Source organism: Taeniopygia guttata, chromosome 2 (genome assembly GCF_048771995.1).
Source record: "Taeniopygia guttata chromosome 2, bTaeGut7.mat, whole genome shotgun sequence".
In the NCBI taxonomy this organism is placed as follows: domain Eukaryota; kingdom Metazoa; phylum Chordata; class Aves; order Passeriformes; family Estrildidae; genus Taeniopygia; species Taeniopygia guttata.
Window position 1 is genome coordinate 25,425,443 of NC_133026.1, and position 16,180 is coordinate 25,441,622.

General features: G+C 38.6%; 1 protein-coding gene across 1 annotated transcript in view; it reads right to left on the bottom strand.

Annotated features, from left to right (window-relative positions):
• Positions 1–1,541: 1,541 nt before the first annotated feature.
• DLX5 (distal-less homeobox 5) overlaps positions 1,542–16,180 on the bottom strand; it is a 49,004-nt gene continuing 34,365 nt past the window's right edge. The window contains exon 3 of the transcript XR_012054514.1: positions 1,542–5,000. The gene's annotated coding sequence lies outside the window, so the exon portion shown is untranslated. The remainder of the gene's footprint in view (positions 5,001–16,180) is intronic.

The window sequence follows — 16,180 nt, forward strand, 5'->3', positions numbered from 1 at the left end:
TTCATTGAACTGTCCCTGATTAGAGCTAGGTAGGAAAAATGGTTTCCCTGCAGAGTGAAAGATCTCACAATTTCAAGTGGTCTCACTGCTTTCTACTTCAGGATGCTACTGACTCCTTTCAAATAGGCCTGCTCTGAGCAGTCAATAGCCAGAGAGTAAGACTATCACTGGAGCCATTGAAGAACTGGGTAAAAAATATTTCTATAAAGAAAATAAAATACAGAAAAAAAAAAAAATCTGTGGTAGTCCAGGATGATCTCAGTGTGCTGGAAAAGGGCGGGATGCTTTTGCTCATTTCCATTATAGTTTCACTATACACAAGCAATGACATGTCAGCCTGAGAAGAGACCTGGACTTCCATCTGCTCTTCTCAGCATGGTAATGTAATTCCTGGACTGCCAACTCAGGCTTTTTCACTCTTGCCTAATGAAAGCCTTGGCACCTATGCAAATTGGAGCATCTCCAACAGGAGAAGCTCTCATTTTGAAGCAGAATTCAGCCCAGAACCCACCGAGACTGTGGGGTGCTGACTTCCATGTCCCTCGGTCATCTTAAAGAGATTATAGTCCTACATGTGGTCTGCTGTTTTGAATCTGAATATCTGATCCAGAGAGTTCTGGCTGCCCTGAGACAGCAAATGAAAGTCTCTTACTTGGACCAGAAACTCATTGAACTTATAACCACCTTCCCTTTGAAAGTTCTGTCTTTGACGAATCAGTGTTTTCTGATTTGAGGATTGTATTTCAAAGACCTTCCAGCCATCTGTGTTCCCTATCACTTTTATCTTCAGCTGGTTCCTCTACCTGTGAGTCTTCATTTTTCTAAGAAATTTTTGTTAAGCTTATTCAAGGAAAATTATTTTTAGACTATTTCATCAGCCTTTCCATAGGATAAGGTCTGACTTTGTTTCACCATGTTTTCGGTCAGCTGGTGTTTATGCTTGCCCAGGTGCAACCCTAGAGAGTTCTCTTGCTTCATCCCTCAACACTGGTAGGAAACAAACTGCTGAAATCCTTGACAGGAGTTATACACATCTTACATCTCACCAGCTGAGCAGTTGTACCTGAGGTGTTAAGGGAGAAACTGGAGGTCCCTTCCCATCTGATTAACTGCATGCAGAGGGTAGAACTATCATGGGCAGGTGAAAATGCCCCTGCCCCCTTGAAAACCAAAAACCCATAAGAGAATCAATCAAAACTTTACCCTACAACAAACCCACCTTTCCTTTATTTCCTCTCCTCACATGGAAAACTGGTATTTGAAAGTCTCCACTCTTCTTGTGCTTGTGTCAAAAAGAGAGGTCCAGACCCCTGCTAGAGCTGGCAGCGCTCAATCCCATTCACCCCCTTCCTGCCCAGGCTCACTGTTGTTTTGATGCTCCAGCTAAAGAAAATCTCTGCAGATTTTTTTTGTCCTCAGAATGAAGCTTCCCACTGCTAGCCTTGGGAGACATAGAACATCCCAGCTGGGCAAGAGCTCTTTATGGATATTTCTAGTGCTCTGAGGGAGAAGGGAAAAAAAAAAAAACAAACTACAGCAAGTTTATGGTAATTGTTTAATGAGGCAAAGCCCTTTAGAATGCAAACACGCTCAACAATACACAAAGAAACAATCAAAAAAAAGTGGTTTATACAGGCTGTTTTATAAGAAGGTAATAAAAGCAATTGTATGGCATACTCAGTTGCATAAACAGGCTCACCATGGAAGGTGTTTGTGTGAGAGCATGACTATGAATACTTAATTGCTTTCTTATTCTTATTTTCAGTACAAAATACTGCAATCAAAACTTAATCTGTGACTTGATTTTTAAATAAAAATGTTATATTCCAGTTTCCATTGTTGTAAATATAATGAAGCATGGTCTTTCTGTTAAACAGTATTTTATTTCTTACCCTTGTAAAGAGGTATAACAGTGATTAATGTCTACGTCCCTGGCAATATCAAATGTTTTTCAAATGCAGGATCATTATTCCTCTTCATATGAAAGGCAGAAGACCAAAATGTTTGAAAGGTCATTAACGACCTCACCAGAAGTCATGGAAACCTCTGGTGAGATGCTTCTATGGCTGCTAATCCTGTTTGAACCAAGCCCCAAAAGCAACGCAAATTTCAGATCTATTTTCATTCACACATGTTTTCTGACAAACCCAGTCAGTATAAAAGAAGAGTGTAAGGAAATATGAATTTGGGGACCTCAATAAGTTGCAAAATACAAAACTGAAAAATTGTCACCCAATTTCCCTTAACTCTCAGGAGAGTAAATTACTCAGACAAAAGGCTTGTATGAATTGGAATACAATCTGGTGTGTCTGGAATGTTGTATTCTGCATCTGGTGATTTCTTTTGAATATGTACTATGACATTTGTGCTTTAGTGACATCTAGACCACAGTAATTTTCAAATACTTAGGCATAAGAATTCATTTTATTTCCTTTTGACTTTCTGCTTTAGGAAGAAATACAGAACTGTCAAGGACCTGTTGTGCATATAAACTGAGTGATAGGCCTAAACGATTTAGGGAATAAGACTGTCTTATACAATAAAATGAATATCTGGAAGAAAAAAATATGTTCATTAATGGTTTGTATTTTAGAGGCTGAGCACTTTGCTGAGAAATAACATAATGAATAATACCAGAAAGGCCAGAGTCACTCTCTATGAAAATGGATGGCTCTGGGAAAGAAGTGACAATTTCTGGTTTCAAACTAACAGCAAAGAATGAGTTTAAATTTGATATCTTAATTTACTTTTTTTTAAAGAATCTCCTCCTATAATATACAGAAAGAAGTAGCACTTTTTTCAGTTCACTAGGCGTATAAGAATTTCTATCCTTGAAATCGATGGACTCCCTCTTAATGCTACAGGGCATCTGCCAAATTGGAAATGTCATTTTTATTTTTACCTTTCTCATCATTACAGACAGCATAATGCTGTCAGGAATCAAGCAGGTACCATTAAGTTGTTCCTGCTCACAATTTCATGATCATAGTTTAATATGTTACATCGATGCCCAAAAACTGTTCAAATGAAAAAATAAGAAATATATTAAAATAAAAAAATTACAAAGGAGAAGTTCTCAATATGTCCTATCCTAGGGAAAGTAATATTAACACTTTCCATCTCACTACAGTAGAACTATTGCCTAGGAGAACAAAGGAATCTTAACTAAATTGGTGAATACATTAAACCACCTAAGAAATGCAAGAAGAATGTAGACTTTCCTATAACCAAACCCTGGTGAACTTGCAAAATCAGCCTTTCCAGGCACTTATTGGCAGGGTGTCCAAGGGGCCAAGAACTCCCAAATACCAACTGCTGACCTTTCAGCGATGTATCTTAACCTCTTGTTAGACATCAAAATCAAATTGTTTGCTGGTAGCTATCCATCTTTGACAATTAAAGGCAAGCAGTTTAATGATGGTATTCAAGACCAAACCTTTGCCAGCAAGTAAAGGGTATCTAGTTTTTGGATTACATATTACACAGAAAGATCTAGCACACTAATCTGAAATTTTTGGAAGGACTCAAGATCATGCTTTCCTCTTAGTATCTAATTCTTCAGGGATCAGAAAGCAAGTCTACAACCAGAAATCTAAACAAACCAAGAAATCCACAATACACCAGAGATGTGGAATTGAAAAGACAAGTCATTCAGTCTGATGAGGTAGAGGGGTGTTTGAAATCATACTAAATGCTGTCAGCCTTCAAGATCAAGGAGTCAAGCAAGGACAGACATAAAATTAGTCACAAGGTAACATCTGCTTACAAGGACATGTGAAGAACCACCAAGCATTAGCCATTAGGAACTTTCTAAAAAGATGTGTGGTATTAACCAGCCCTCAAAACTAATCAGAGAGGCTTGGTGAGATGCCACCATATTATCTGACTGATCCTAAATGTATTAGCTCTAAGATCTGAAAGTAAACTTTATCAATGTATGCTTTTTGTCATAGGGGAGTTGTCAAAATTTTCCTCCTCAATCCCTTGAGAGACATTTCTCATTACAGAAATCAGGCTACAGTGAAGGTAGTCACAGATAAACCATATGCTGCTCTTTAGACACTCTCCTGCTTTGGTTTCCCATTTTCTAATAGGAAGCTTTCTGCACTAAGAGCTCAGATGTGTGATAATAAATGTGCTACCACACAGGTGGGTTCATCCTCCATCAGGAATCCATCTAAGCCGCTTAATAATGGTCCATGATTATCTTGGACAGGCCTCCATCTCTTCACCACCCTCACAGCAATGCCTCCCAGTGGCACCTCCGCCACCACAGCAGCCTTCCTGTGTGCTTGGAGACAGGACAGAGAGAAATGCAAGGACTGTCACATGTGACCACACTGAGCAGGGTACTGACTGCAGGCAGCAGCCCACTGTGGTGCTGCATGTTCATTAAGGGCCTTGAAATAGCAGGAATCAAAACAGAGATGCCAACAGACACAGCTTGGCTTGTTTAGCATTGCTGGTTCCATATGTTAGATGGTAGATGAGATATCGCTCTCTGGGTGTGAACCTGCAGTCAAACCAGGTTGCCTGGTTTGGCTCCATGTGATGTAACACATTAGGGACCATATCTCAGCCACATGTAAGATCTCTCAACCTTACTGACAGTCTGCACATTGATCAAACCCATAACAAGGGCTTTAAAAGCATTGTGATTCAAGTCTTTGGGAAGCGTAAATGGGTGCAGTAGCTATGGTCAAATCCCATTTCCAACAGCTCTTCTCTTTACCTCTGTTTTTATCACACTTGCATTGGTAAAGTTGCTTACTGAAGAAAAAAAAAAAAAAAAAAAAGCTCATTTCCTTAGAAGAAATGTTGCCCATGAGCAGTTTACATCATATGTTATCTGGAAGCTGTTCTGTGAAACATCGTAATAATTGCTTTTCCTGGACTGAGACACTTATTAGTAGCAGCTAAAGTTAACAGATTGGAAGATTGCCTGAAGATGATGGATGGGTTTTCTCAGATAGTAGATTTCTGGTCATTTTCCATGGCAGCTGTAAATTAAAAAATAATATAAAGTTAAGCAGTGTTAGGATAGAAGTCACAAATACTACACAGCTACTGACTTGATCATTAATCATCCTAAATTAATGTTAAAGTGTTACTATGATGAGCCAAACTTTGCCCTGGGCTGTATGCAGAAGTTACTCATTGATTGCAAAAAGGAAATTGCACATGTATGTGAACACTGAATTCAGCCAACAGCTTGTTTGGTTTGCTGGAGTTTTTTAATTACTGCTTGAGGGAGATGGAGATGTTTCTGTTTGAGGAATCCCCTTTCATAACTGTGATCAGGAGTCGTCCTCTGATGTGCAGTCAAATACTCCAGGTTATTGCAATAGTATCTCTGTGTATTTTTAAAGCTGAAGACCATTAATTCACTCTAGAATTCAGGAGTAATTTGATTTGTCTAATGGTCACTTTTAAGGTTACTGCAGTCAAAAAATAATTTCTTTTTAGGCAGAATGAAGATTTTTGTCCACAACTGAAATTCCTTCTAAGCTAAACAACAATTTTCTGTAGACTTTGTCCTAATTTACCCTGGCATTTTTGATGAAGTCAAGTGCCTTCTTCAGATGATTAGCTAGAGAGGAGGTGCCAGAGACACGTGTTGAAAAAAAATCAAACCACAACAATCAAATCTGATGCAAATGAACAGGTCTTGTACTCAGACACACCATAATGATTCCTTACCTCTGCAGAATCTGGAGGTCAGAAAACCTGTAATGTCCATGGCAAGGTCATGGAGATACACAGACCTTTGCCTTGTGAGCATCTAACTCCTCTCAGCCCCTTTTGCACTGTTATACTAATTAGTTAGGCATGTTTATGTTACACATGCTGTTAGTATTAATGTATATTAGCTATAGGACATTACTTAGTCTCATATTTAATGCCTTTCAGTTCTTAGGTACAAATGCTCCACAGTAGTTGCATTGAAAACAATTTAACTTGAATGCCAACCACAGAATATTGTTAGCAGCAGGTTTTCTCAGGGCGATTTACTTCTGTTTATCCACAGGGTTTGGTAATAAATACATATATTTTGGGGCCCCAGGTACATTAAGCATACTCAATAGTCAGAGCTTGTAGAAGCTAATTTCTCTGTCATTGCATTATAGCTAAATTGGTTGCGCACGTCTCATTCAATTATGCAACTTGAAGAATACCAACAACACAGATTCCTGATTTCAATAGTGCATATGCTTGTTTTAGCAGTTACAATGGATCAGCTTTTAGCAGGAGACACTAAAATCATCATGCTTTGAATTTCAGAGTCACAATTTCAAATGTAATACTGTCTTTGTGTGTTTGTCATTAATGGCTTTTCTCTTTCTGCTTTCTGGATATATACTATAATATTCAGCACGAATCAAAGTGAAGACTGGAAGGTAACTCACAATGGATATTTGCAGTTAAGCTTTTACACCATCAAATTATTTACTTATATCCGCTTAGTTAAGTAGTTATTCAGTCAGTAAAAAAAGGTCCTCAAAAGCCAAATAAAGAATTTGCTGTAAAATCCTGAGGTACAGAAAGTGCCAGGTCAAGTCTATCAAGTCTCTTCAATGGACTCCTTTACTGATAGTTACTCTACATGGAAGGCACTCTGCTAGTATAGTAGTACAGAAGGAACAAGAAAGGAGAAAGGAGAAAGGAGAAAGGAGAAAGGAGAAAGGAGAAAGGAGAAAGGAGAAAGGAGAAAGGAGAAAGGAGAAAGAAAGGAGAAAGGAGGGGTTAAATTCATATCCACAGGAATTTACGTACTATTATGATTCTAGTATTTTATAATAGCAATAAAACATATCAAATGGATTAAAAACTGACAGATCTCAAAAAAAATAGGCATCAGCTGGAATTTGTAGTTGAATGGATGTTCCCAATGTTCCTTTGAGTTCTGTACAAGGCTTCATGTTCTTTAATAACTTCACCAATGGCCTTGTAAACATATCCCTAAATACAATCTCTGAATGACATGAGTTTGGCAGCTGATGAAAACTGGGCAGTCAACAGAAACCAGGAATGGTAAAGGAAAGAACCACAAAGTTATTCAAACAAGAATTCCTTGCAATAAACAAAAATCAAACTAAAAAATAAATAATTCCATGTTGATTTTATCAGGAGGAAGATGGGAAGACGTTAGTTATCCACAGGAGAGATTCACAGCAGGGAAATACCAAGTTAAAAAGGAGTCCTCCATCTAGCAGGAGCACCAAGGGCTGGAAACTTAAGCCAGACAGACTGAAAGTAAGGTGCCTTTCTAAGAATAAAGGTGATTATGAGTTGGAGAAAAAATTACCAGATATGTTTTATGAACTCTTAAGGCCAAGAGGAATATATGCTTTTGCCAAAACTAGATTTTTTTAAAATTTATGTAACAGAGGAAGAGATAGTGGAGATATAAGCAAATTGATCATATTTTATTAGTATAAATATATGCAAATTTAACCAGAGCCAACATTTTCTAATCTGCCTGTAGTATGTCTCTTTAAGAAAATTACATTTTAAGAACTGTCTTCTAAAGAGATGGATTATCATTGTTTAATCTTAAGAGATATTATGAAATAAAAAGTTTATCAAACATTTTAGTACAGTTTAAAAAGTATAGTACAGTGTAAAATACAACTTGTCTGGCAACATTGCAAGTTGCTGGAAAGAGCAGCCTTTATTTTTTAGATACAAACCTGAGGTAAAATACAGTGAAGAAATGGACTTCATTTCAATTCCTCAAATCTTAATAAATTAATCAGGAAAATACTGCTACCATATATGCTTCAAAATACATGTGTGCCCCAGTGCTATTTTAAAAATAATTAGGATCACAATATATCTTCAGATACTTTGTGCTTCTATCAAATAACAATTAATAGCTGCTAGCATGCTTCCTTCTTCCATTTTGTAACATGCTACATCTTCCAGAAACTTGCTAGGCCAGTGACATTAATGAAAACAGAGAGTAAATCCATTCAAAACAAAGTGAGTAAAAGCAGAATCTGTCTGTTTGCTTTTGCATGGTTAGAACAAAAAGCTCCATTGCTGCTTTTACAGCTAAAGAGCATTTTATAATGAGGTCTGAAATTTTTGGGAAATTCGGATTACAATGTTGGTTTAACATCAGAGAGTCCATTGTTTAGATGTAGGATCACTGTGATGTCTGGTCTCTGAAAACTTTAGTTTTTCTTTTGATATTAAAAAGACCACTGAAATAATCCACAAAGAGCTTGTGCCTCAGGAAAGAAGTCTCAAAAACAAACACTGTTAAAGATCGGTAAGACCTGATTATGTGGCTGACAATTACATGTGATAACAATTAAAATTATCTGATTCCAACCACATGGCATCTTAATACAGCAGATCTCCAAGTAAATAACATGTCACTTAATAGGTTTTGATTGATGTTGTCAGCAGCCTTTTGAATGTTACAGATACCTTCCCATCAATGCCTTAGAAACCAGCGGAGACTGCTGACCTCAACCTAACCCAAAATTATTTGCATGTACCTAAATACCCTAGTTCTAACTGCTTGGTAACCTAAAATTCTTCTTTTTCTAGATAGATACTTGTACATGGTGTCCATCTCCTTCCTTCCAGTTTTAAATAACTTGGCTAATATATGCATTTGTGGTTTTAATGAAAACCCTAGATGCTTTCTGAGAGGCATTTCAGTTACCTGCCAGTACAGATCTGGGAACATATGTCTGATTGCAAGCCAGCTGAAGCACTCCAAACGATTTCTGAAGTCCATGGCTTGGCTGGCATAGGAGACCTAACCAGGGAGAACATGGAGCTGCCAAGGAGCTGCCACTGAGCAGCATGAGGTCACTTTGCTGCCAACTTTAATTTGTGTTTAAAAAAATAGGGATGAGTTAATGATTGCTAAACCAACAAATCATCCTCCTATTGGAGGAGCCCCAGAGGACATCCTGTCTCCAGCGGTGATGTACCCAGTAAGAAAACACATTGTCACATTGCCTAGAATGGGCATACAAAAAGCAGAGGGGATCGGAGCAGGAATTTGGAGTATTTTCATAGTGCCAAGTCTCCACACATGTTCTTGGCTTAGCCTCATGCTCCTTATTTTCCTCTAGACCAGCCCAAGAGCTACTCTTCAGATCTGTGATGCAAGCTTTATTGTTTCCTTCTGTATACTGTTAAGTGGGAAGTGAAACAAAATGTCTTAAAAATGAATTGAGGAATAATACCATACATTTGTTAGAAGGACAGTTTTTGCTACCATTGTTGTTTTTAAAAAACAACCTTTTCTACTTTGGCATCTAAATCAGGATTTCAACATCACAGCTGGAAAAGCAGCTGTCTTTTCTAACCAGGGTTACCACAAACACAGCTCTCCCACTGTAGGATATAGAGTCAGCAGCTCATTGAGAATGAAGGTTTAGTTGAGATATTGCAACTGTTGAGAAGGTGTTGCTGAAGGTAAGCAAAAAACCTTGTGAGTTATTCACATCTGTTTCACTGGTCTGACAGAGCATGTTATCCAGCCACAATGCAAGGTCCTGCCTGTGATATAAATATATTGGGCTTTTAACCAATATGTTGTCATTTTCCCCATTCTTTATACCAGATCAGACTAATGAGAAAGAAAAATATGAAGCAACAAAACTCATGAGCAGACAACTAACTCAGCAGTCTTGACACCTCAGTCATAAACATGTTTCTGTCCTGAGTCACAGTTCTACAGGTCAGGCAGAGCTTTCTCTACATGGCCTTCCCAGTAAGCAACAGTCATTTGACTGCACGATGGACATCATGTTAATGTAAAGGAAATATATCTGCTTCCCAACAATAGAAAGAGCAGAATTATCTACATGGTCCATGTTAAATTAGAATCACATATTTCTTCTCCGCAAGGAAAATTACATTTGCTGTAGCTACGCACCAAAACTGTTAGCACCATGGGAGAGCAGGTTCCCAGAAGAGCAAAGCACCTGCTCATTGAAGTATACCAAACATGTGCCTGAAAACTCTCCTTATTCATACACCTCTAAACCTTCAACACTTATCAGACAACCACATTCCTTGTCCTGAACTCCAGAGAACGCTCCAAAAAATCAAGTCATGTGATACTTAGACTTTACAGAGAAAATATCTCAATGTTGTGCAAGAATGCATCAGAAAAAATGACCAAATCATTAAAGAACCATTTGATAGAGCGATGAATAGAGTATATAAACAGCCACACTGTACAAAACCAGATGTAGCCGTGCATCTGTAAAGATGTAGCCATAGTTATTTTTGCTGAAGAAAAGTATGACAGAGGTAGTTCATCTGGTATGTGTTTTCCACCCCTGATGTTCAAGACTATGCACTCAGAAGCTACTTTACAAGTATAACATTTGTGCAGCTGAAGCATGAGCAGAGGTGATTAGCATGGGAGCAGGACCTCTCATTTTCTTCATTCAGAGCATAATACAAAGGGACTTTGATCTTTAGGGGGAATCTCTACAACAGTGCAAACTAATAATGATGTTAACACAACAGTAATAATAGGTACAGATAGCAATGCTGAACCTTAAACATGTATCCATTATAAACACATAAATATTCAGTTGTCTACTGTAAGAGCACAGGTCATATACTCTTTAGCTTCATTTCCCTCCTACACATCCAAAAGTAGGTAGAAAAAATATTGAAATATATTTATTTGTTGGTAAACAGTATTTTTCAAATTGGCATAGCAGTCATTTGGAGAATCAGGCTGCTAATGGGAATCTGAGAATGCATATAAGATTAGAACCAAACAATATTTGAGCTGTAGAAGAATCTCCAGAAATAACCAAAACAGCAGAGACTTTATTTTAAAGCTGTACAGGGCAGGTTGTGAAAAATATAATTTCCCTGCAATATTTCAAAAAAATTAGCGTCTACCTAAAAATCAGCTGGGCTCAGATTATTATTCTATTGATTTTATAGATGACTTTCTGGTTTTGTATGAGGTTTTTTATTTGTCTGGGTTTTTTCGTGTTTGAGGGGTTTGATTTATCTGGTTGTTTTTTGTTTTCTTGTAGATTTTTTGGAATAAAGGAGAAATTACCAACCTATAGCCTCCAGGCCAGCTTCCAAAGGCCATAATAGCTTATCTAACCAATAGCTATATTTTCCTCTCCTGTCCTTTACTGAGGCCTTAAATCAAAGGCACGAGATTAATTGGAAGCTGTTAAATTGACAAAAAAAGTGGTCAGAAACTTGCATTTCTTTTGCCCAAGGCTCTTTGGCTTCTACACCATTACAAACCAGGAATTACATCCATCCTAACTGGGGCATATCTCCACCACATGGTGATGTAAAAGCCCTGTGAGTGAACCTCAGACCTTGTTACAGGCACTACTTGAACTCCTCATCTGTTACCAAAATAAGCATTTTCTGAAGAAAGAACTTGTATTTTAATTTTCTAATGGATATGCCTCTCATTGAGTGAGAGGTTAAAGCACAATCTTAAAAATGACACAATCTTCCAAACCAAAAGGCTAAGATTGACACAAGGAATGTGGACTGCGTACTTATGGAATAAACACAACAATTATTTGTTGCCAGATCTAATGTACCAGAACAAGGTTTTGGATATACATATCAACAGTAGCATTTTCTTGAAGTTGTGTGTAGTGCTTTTCTGTCACACTGTTTCATCCATGACATCCGTATTTCAGGTGCATGCAGAGAAAGAGCATCCCTGCCTTGGGAAATAACATGCCAAGAACAGAAGGACTACGGGCATCATAGCTGGAGAACAGGTAGACTGAATAGTAGCCTGGTGAAAGAATTCAGGGACACTGAATAACACCAGTGGGGCTGCATAGGAGAAGCCAAGTATCTCTATTATTTTCTGCTAAAAGGGAATCAGTTGAACTCCAAAGTGACTGAAAAGTGATGAGCTAGTGCTTCAGAGAGGGGTTGAAAACAGGGAGGTGGGGCTGTTTTCATAGTTTTGTTTGGCATGGTTTCATTGTTCACAAAAATAAGGGAAAAAAACAATATTCCAAAACTCTTTCTGGGCAGTTAATAATTATTTTTCCCCCTTGGATTACAACACACATAAATATCAACAACCCTTTTGGCTATGCTGGCCTGGAGCCCTGCTCAGGCTTTCCATGTGGAGTTCCTAAGGAGCTGTACCACTTGATGCATGTTGAAAGCCTCTCCCCTTAGAAATGCATTGGGCTGGTGCCTTGAAGGGACATTTGAAAACTGCCTATGCTGCTTTGCTTTTTTTTCCTGTTCTTGTTGTCAGGCTCATCATGCTGAGTCATATCTACATCTAGATCATAATTATTATCCTGAAATGTCAGCAGCTGCTCTTTTCACCCCCATATGGTGCCAGATTTAGGATGAGGTTTCCCTAATGCATAAACAATGACTATAATTGTGGTTTTTGACAACCAAGGTATTGCAGAGATGTTATTCTGTTGTAAAAAACCTGCATTTCCACAGTGGTAATGAAGGGGTGGGTCATAATGACCCATATGTTTCTTTGTATTTCTCTCCAAAGAAAGTCTATGACATAAGTGAATCCCTGTCAGCATGGCTTTCGGCCATCAGATGTTGTTTGACAAGGGAAATATCTAAAAGCTTTAACAGCTAATAGCTTCCTAAATGCAAGAGCATGATTTTCCTAATTCAAGAGATGGTTGTTTGATAGACAAAAAACTGGCTTTAACCTCTATTCTCTTAATTCAGATGTAATTTCCTTGCAGTCTGCAGATAGTCTTATCCCTTAGTGTTGCTTAAAGTTGCAAGCTCTCTTTAAAAGCCAGCTAAAAAAAGGCTGAGGTATCAGAGAAATAAAAAAGAGTACAAACAAACAAACAAACAAAAACCCTAGCAGAACTTTACAAAAGAAATTAAGAAAACAAAGCTCTATCTCTTCTTTCATTTATGGATGTACATCAAAAGTATTTCCACTATCTATTATCTGTGGAGACAGAAGATAGTAGAATTGTCAGTGAGAGAGGAACTTAGTCCCAGCACGTCCATTCTGTATTTTAGTGCCAAATAAAGCAATACAGAGATAAATGAAAGATAAGCAAGTAGAAAACCCTGTGAGGGCAAAGACAGGGTGAACATGATGTACTATTGTTCAAGACCAGGAGAAGAGGCATTGAAGCTGATGGAAGTAACCACCACCCTTCATCTGAGATAACAGAGCCAAGTAGTTCTTTGATGAGGTAATACAGGTTTCTGAGACAAGGCAAAAGTACACCCTAAATCTTGAATAATGTAGGCAGATGGTACTGATGGTTATTGCTTTGGGTAAGGGTGTATTTGTGTGTATGTATGTACAAGAAAACAAGGTAGCTGAAACAGAAGGAGAAATAAGTTCTAAACAGAGCAGCTAAAAGGAAAGTATCTGGGCATAAAGCCTAAAGGGAGAACTTCTTTAGAATACTGAACACAAAAAAAAATGTGACGCTGTAAGCAAAGATACTGTCTTTGGTGGTTTTGATTGCATCTGCAAGCTGAGAAAGGGAAGTTGGCTGAGAAAGTTGGAAGTTCTTTGTAAATAGGTAGAACTGAAGCCAAGAAAGGGCCTGACTCCATCAATGGTTTCACTTCCTAACCAGAAGAAGCTCTGATGTGTGACCATCTGTGTCAAAGGAAGAAAAAGCATAGATAATGAAGCAGACTAAAGGAAAGACTACAGACAAACCTATGGTGTCTTGAGAAAGTTATAATGAATTAAATCTTCTTGTAATGAAACAAATTCATATGTACAGAAATTATTGCAAATACAAAATGCTTTAACAGATAGAAGCACTGGGACTCCATTTTTAACTTAAAGATGCTCCCACAAAGCTTAAATGAGCACTCAAAAACTAGACTGAGAAGATGCTATTGCTCTGCAGGCAGAGAGGTTCAGGTTCAGTGAGACAAAAGTGGGAAGCAAGATCCAGGGCAGTGTTCCTCTGTGAGAACAAAGTCCCTCCAGGCTCCTATATAAGTGCTTCAGCCTCATACTCAAAGCTGGCTTATACAGCTAAGCCCTAATTAGGTGCTTAAGGTCCCATCCACTCCTTCCCCTGAAATAATCAATGAGACCAGATGTCATGTACCAAATGCTACATAAAATGGCAGAGAGGGGTGTACCATTCTGCTGTTTTCAACCCTGCCTGCACCAGCCTTCTGATGAAGCTGAGGAGATGAAAATCAGTTGGAGAGATGAGCGCAGAAATTACCTCTGCAGTAACCTGAAGTGTACCTGCTCTGTTCTTCCATGCCACCAAGCAGTGGCACCACACATCACTCTCCTAAAGAGCAGATAATTTGGATCTCTAGCACTAAAACTATACTGCACTTCCACAGGGGTAACTTAGAAACAAAATTGGTCTGATTGGAAGCTATTCTAATCCTTCACAAACTAGGCACAGAACAAAATTTTTAGGATGGCAAACAACCAGTTACAGTTGAAATTTCTACACATCTTTACTATACTTCCACTTGGATGATACCTATCTACTTAGATTTAGCTAACAATTTGGCATCTAGGATAAAGCAGTTGCCCGTCGGAACTCAAAATATCCCTCAGACATTTTTGGAGGTTCCGGGCCCAGGTCAGAAGCATTTGAGACCCTGGCAGGCTGCTGGAAACAGCTGTGATTTTGGGGTTTGAACGATGGAATGAATTACCAACTTTGCAGGAAGAACAAGAAGTCACAAAAGTTTAGATATTATGGTAGAAGTAGTTACAAAGTAGAGGGTAGAATTTTTTAGTGCTGTACAGGGGGGGTTCTATTTTGTACATGGGGGCCAGAGGTTTTAAGATGGAGGGATTTGGGCCTGTCCTGTCATCCCTCTTTCTTCCTCCTTACCTCCATGTTCTTGGTGATGTTGGCACTCACAGATTGGTTTAGAGTAGAAAAGAACCATTTAATACAGGTAGTAGGTACTGGGGAAAAAATGTAAACATGTAATACATAATGTATCATATAAAAGATAGCACCAGCCCTGGGCAGGGGGAGAGAAGAAGAAGATGCAGTCAGAGAGGGTGACAGGCGTGTGTGTGCCTCTGCCTGAGCTGCTGACCAAACCACAGCAGCCTGAGAAGACAATCTTTTAGATAACTTACAATAAACTGCCTTGAGACTGAACAACAAGAGACTGCTGAGCCTTTCTTTGGAAGCACGAGTTGGAGGAGAGATTTTTTCACCACACAAAGCCACCCCACGACCTAGGGTGGTCTTCGGCAGTTGCCTATGCCTTCTTTTTAGTTATGGAGGTAGATGTTCACTTCCACCATACCCTAACAGAGAATTTAAAGTTAGACATCTCTGAAAAATAGTACAAGATATCTTTTTCCATTGAGTGAAGTGGGAACCTATACAGCTAGTCAGTCTGGACACACTACTTTGGGACAGTAGCAGGCAGACAAGGCCTACACAAGGTTTTGGGCCCTGATATACTTCAAAATCTTTGTCGAGGGCATCTTTCTTGGGTGTGTCAAAAAAGATATTGTCAAATGCAGTAAACTCATGAGAACAGGAGACCCAACAAGAGCTCTCAGAGAAGAGAGCCATTAAGACTGTCTGCTTGGGTGGGTATGAGGAACAAACCTCACATGGCTTGTTTGCGTGAAGGAGCACTTGTCATTCAGTATTCCTCTCTCATAAAAAGTTGTGTGCAGTGGGAAGAAACAAGAGCACTTGTGTTGTCTCAAAAAGGTGTGGCTTGTTCAGGTTAGACTTCAGAGCCACAGCTGTCTGAATGAGGACTAGTAAGAGATGAGAGCGTTTTGATCTGTCTGCCACTCTGTAAGGGATAATAGGTAGTTGTTTTATTATTCCTTCAGTGTAATGTACAAGGATGATTTGTAATGAGGCAGAATCTAGGATAAATAGCTCTTGCTATAATACTTTGCCTTCAGATATCTCAAGAGCTAATCTGCGGTGGGTATGCTTGCTGTAAATCAGAGGCTATGTCTTTGCATTTGGAAGTCACTATTATTATGTTAAAGGGTGTATCCTTTCATAGTTCAAGTATGGCATTTGGAAAGAAGTAATTTCACCTCAGAGTGGAAGCTTCCCTGGGGCACAGATCTTCAACAGTGAAATTTTGTGTGTGTACTTTGACAAACGCATGCCCAGTGGGCATGTGCCAAATTATGCCTTTGAAGCCATGGAAGCCTTGCTGTGGGAACCTAGAACTTTGAAGAATTTCTCAAGGG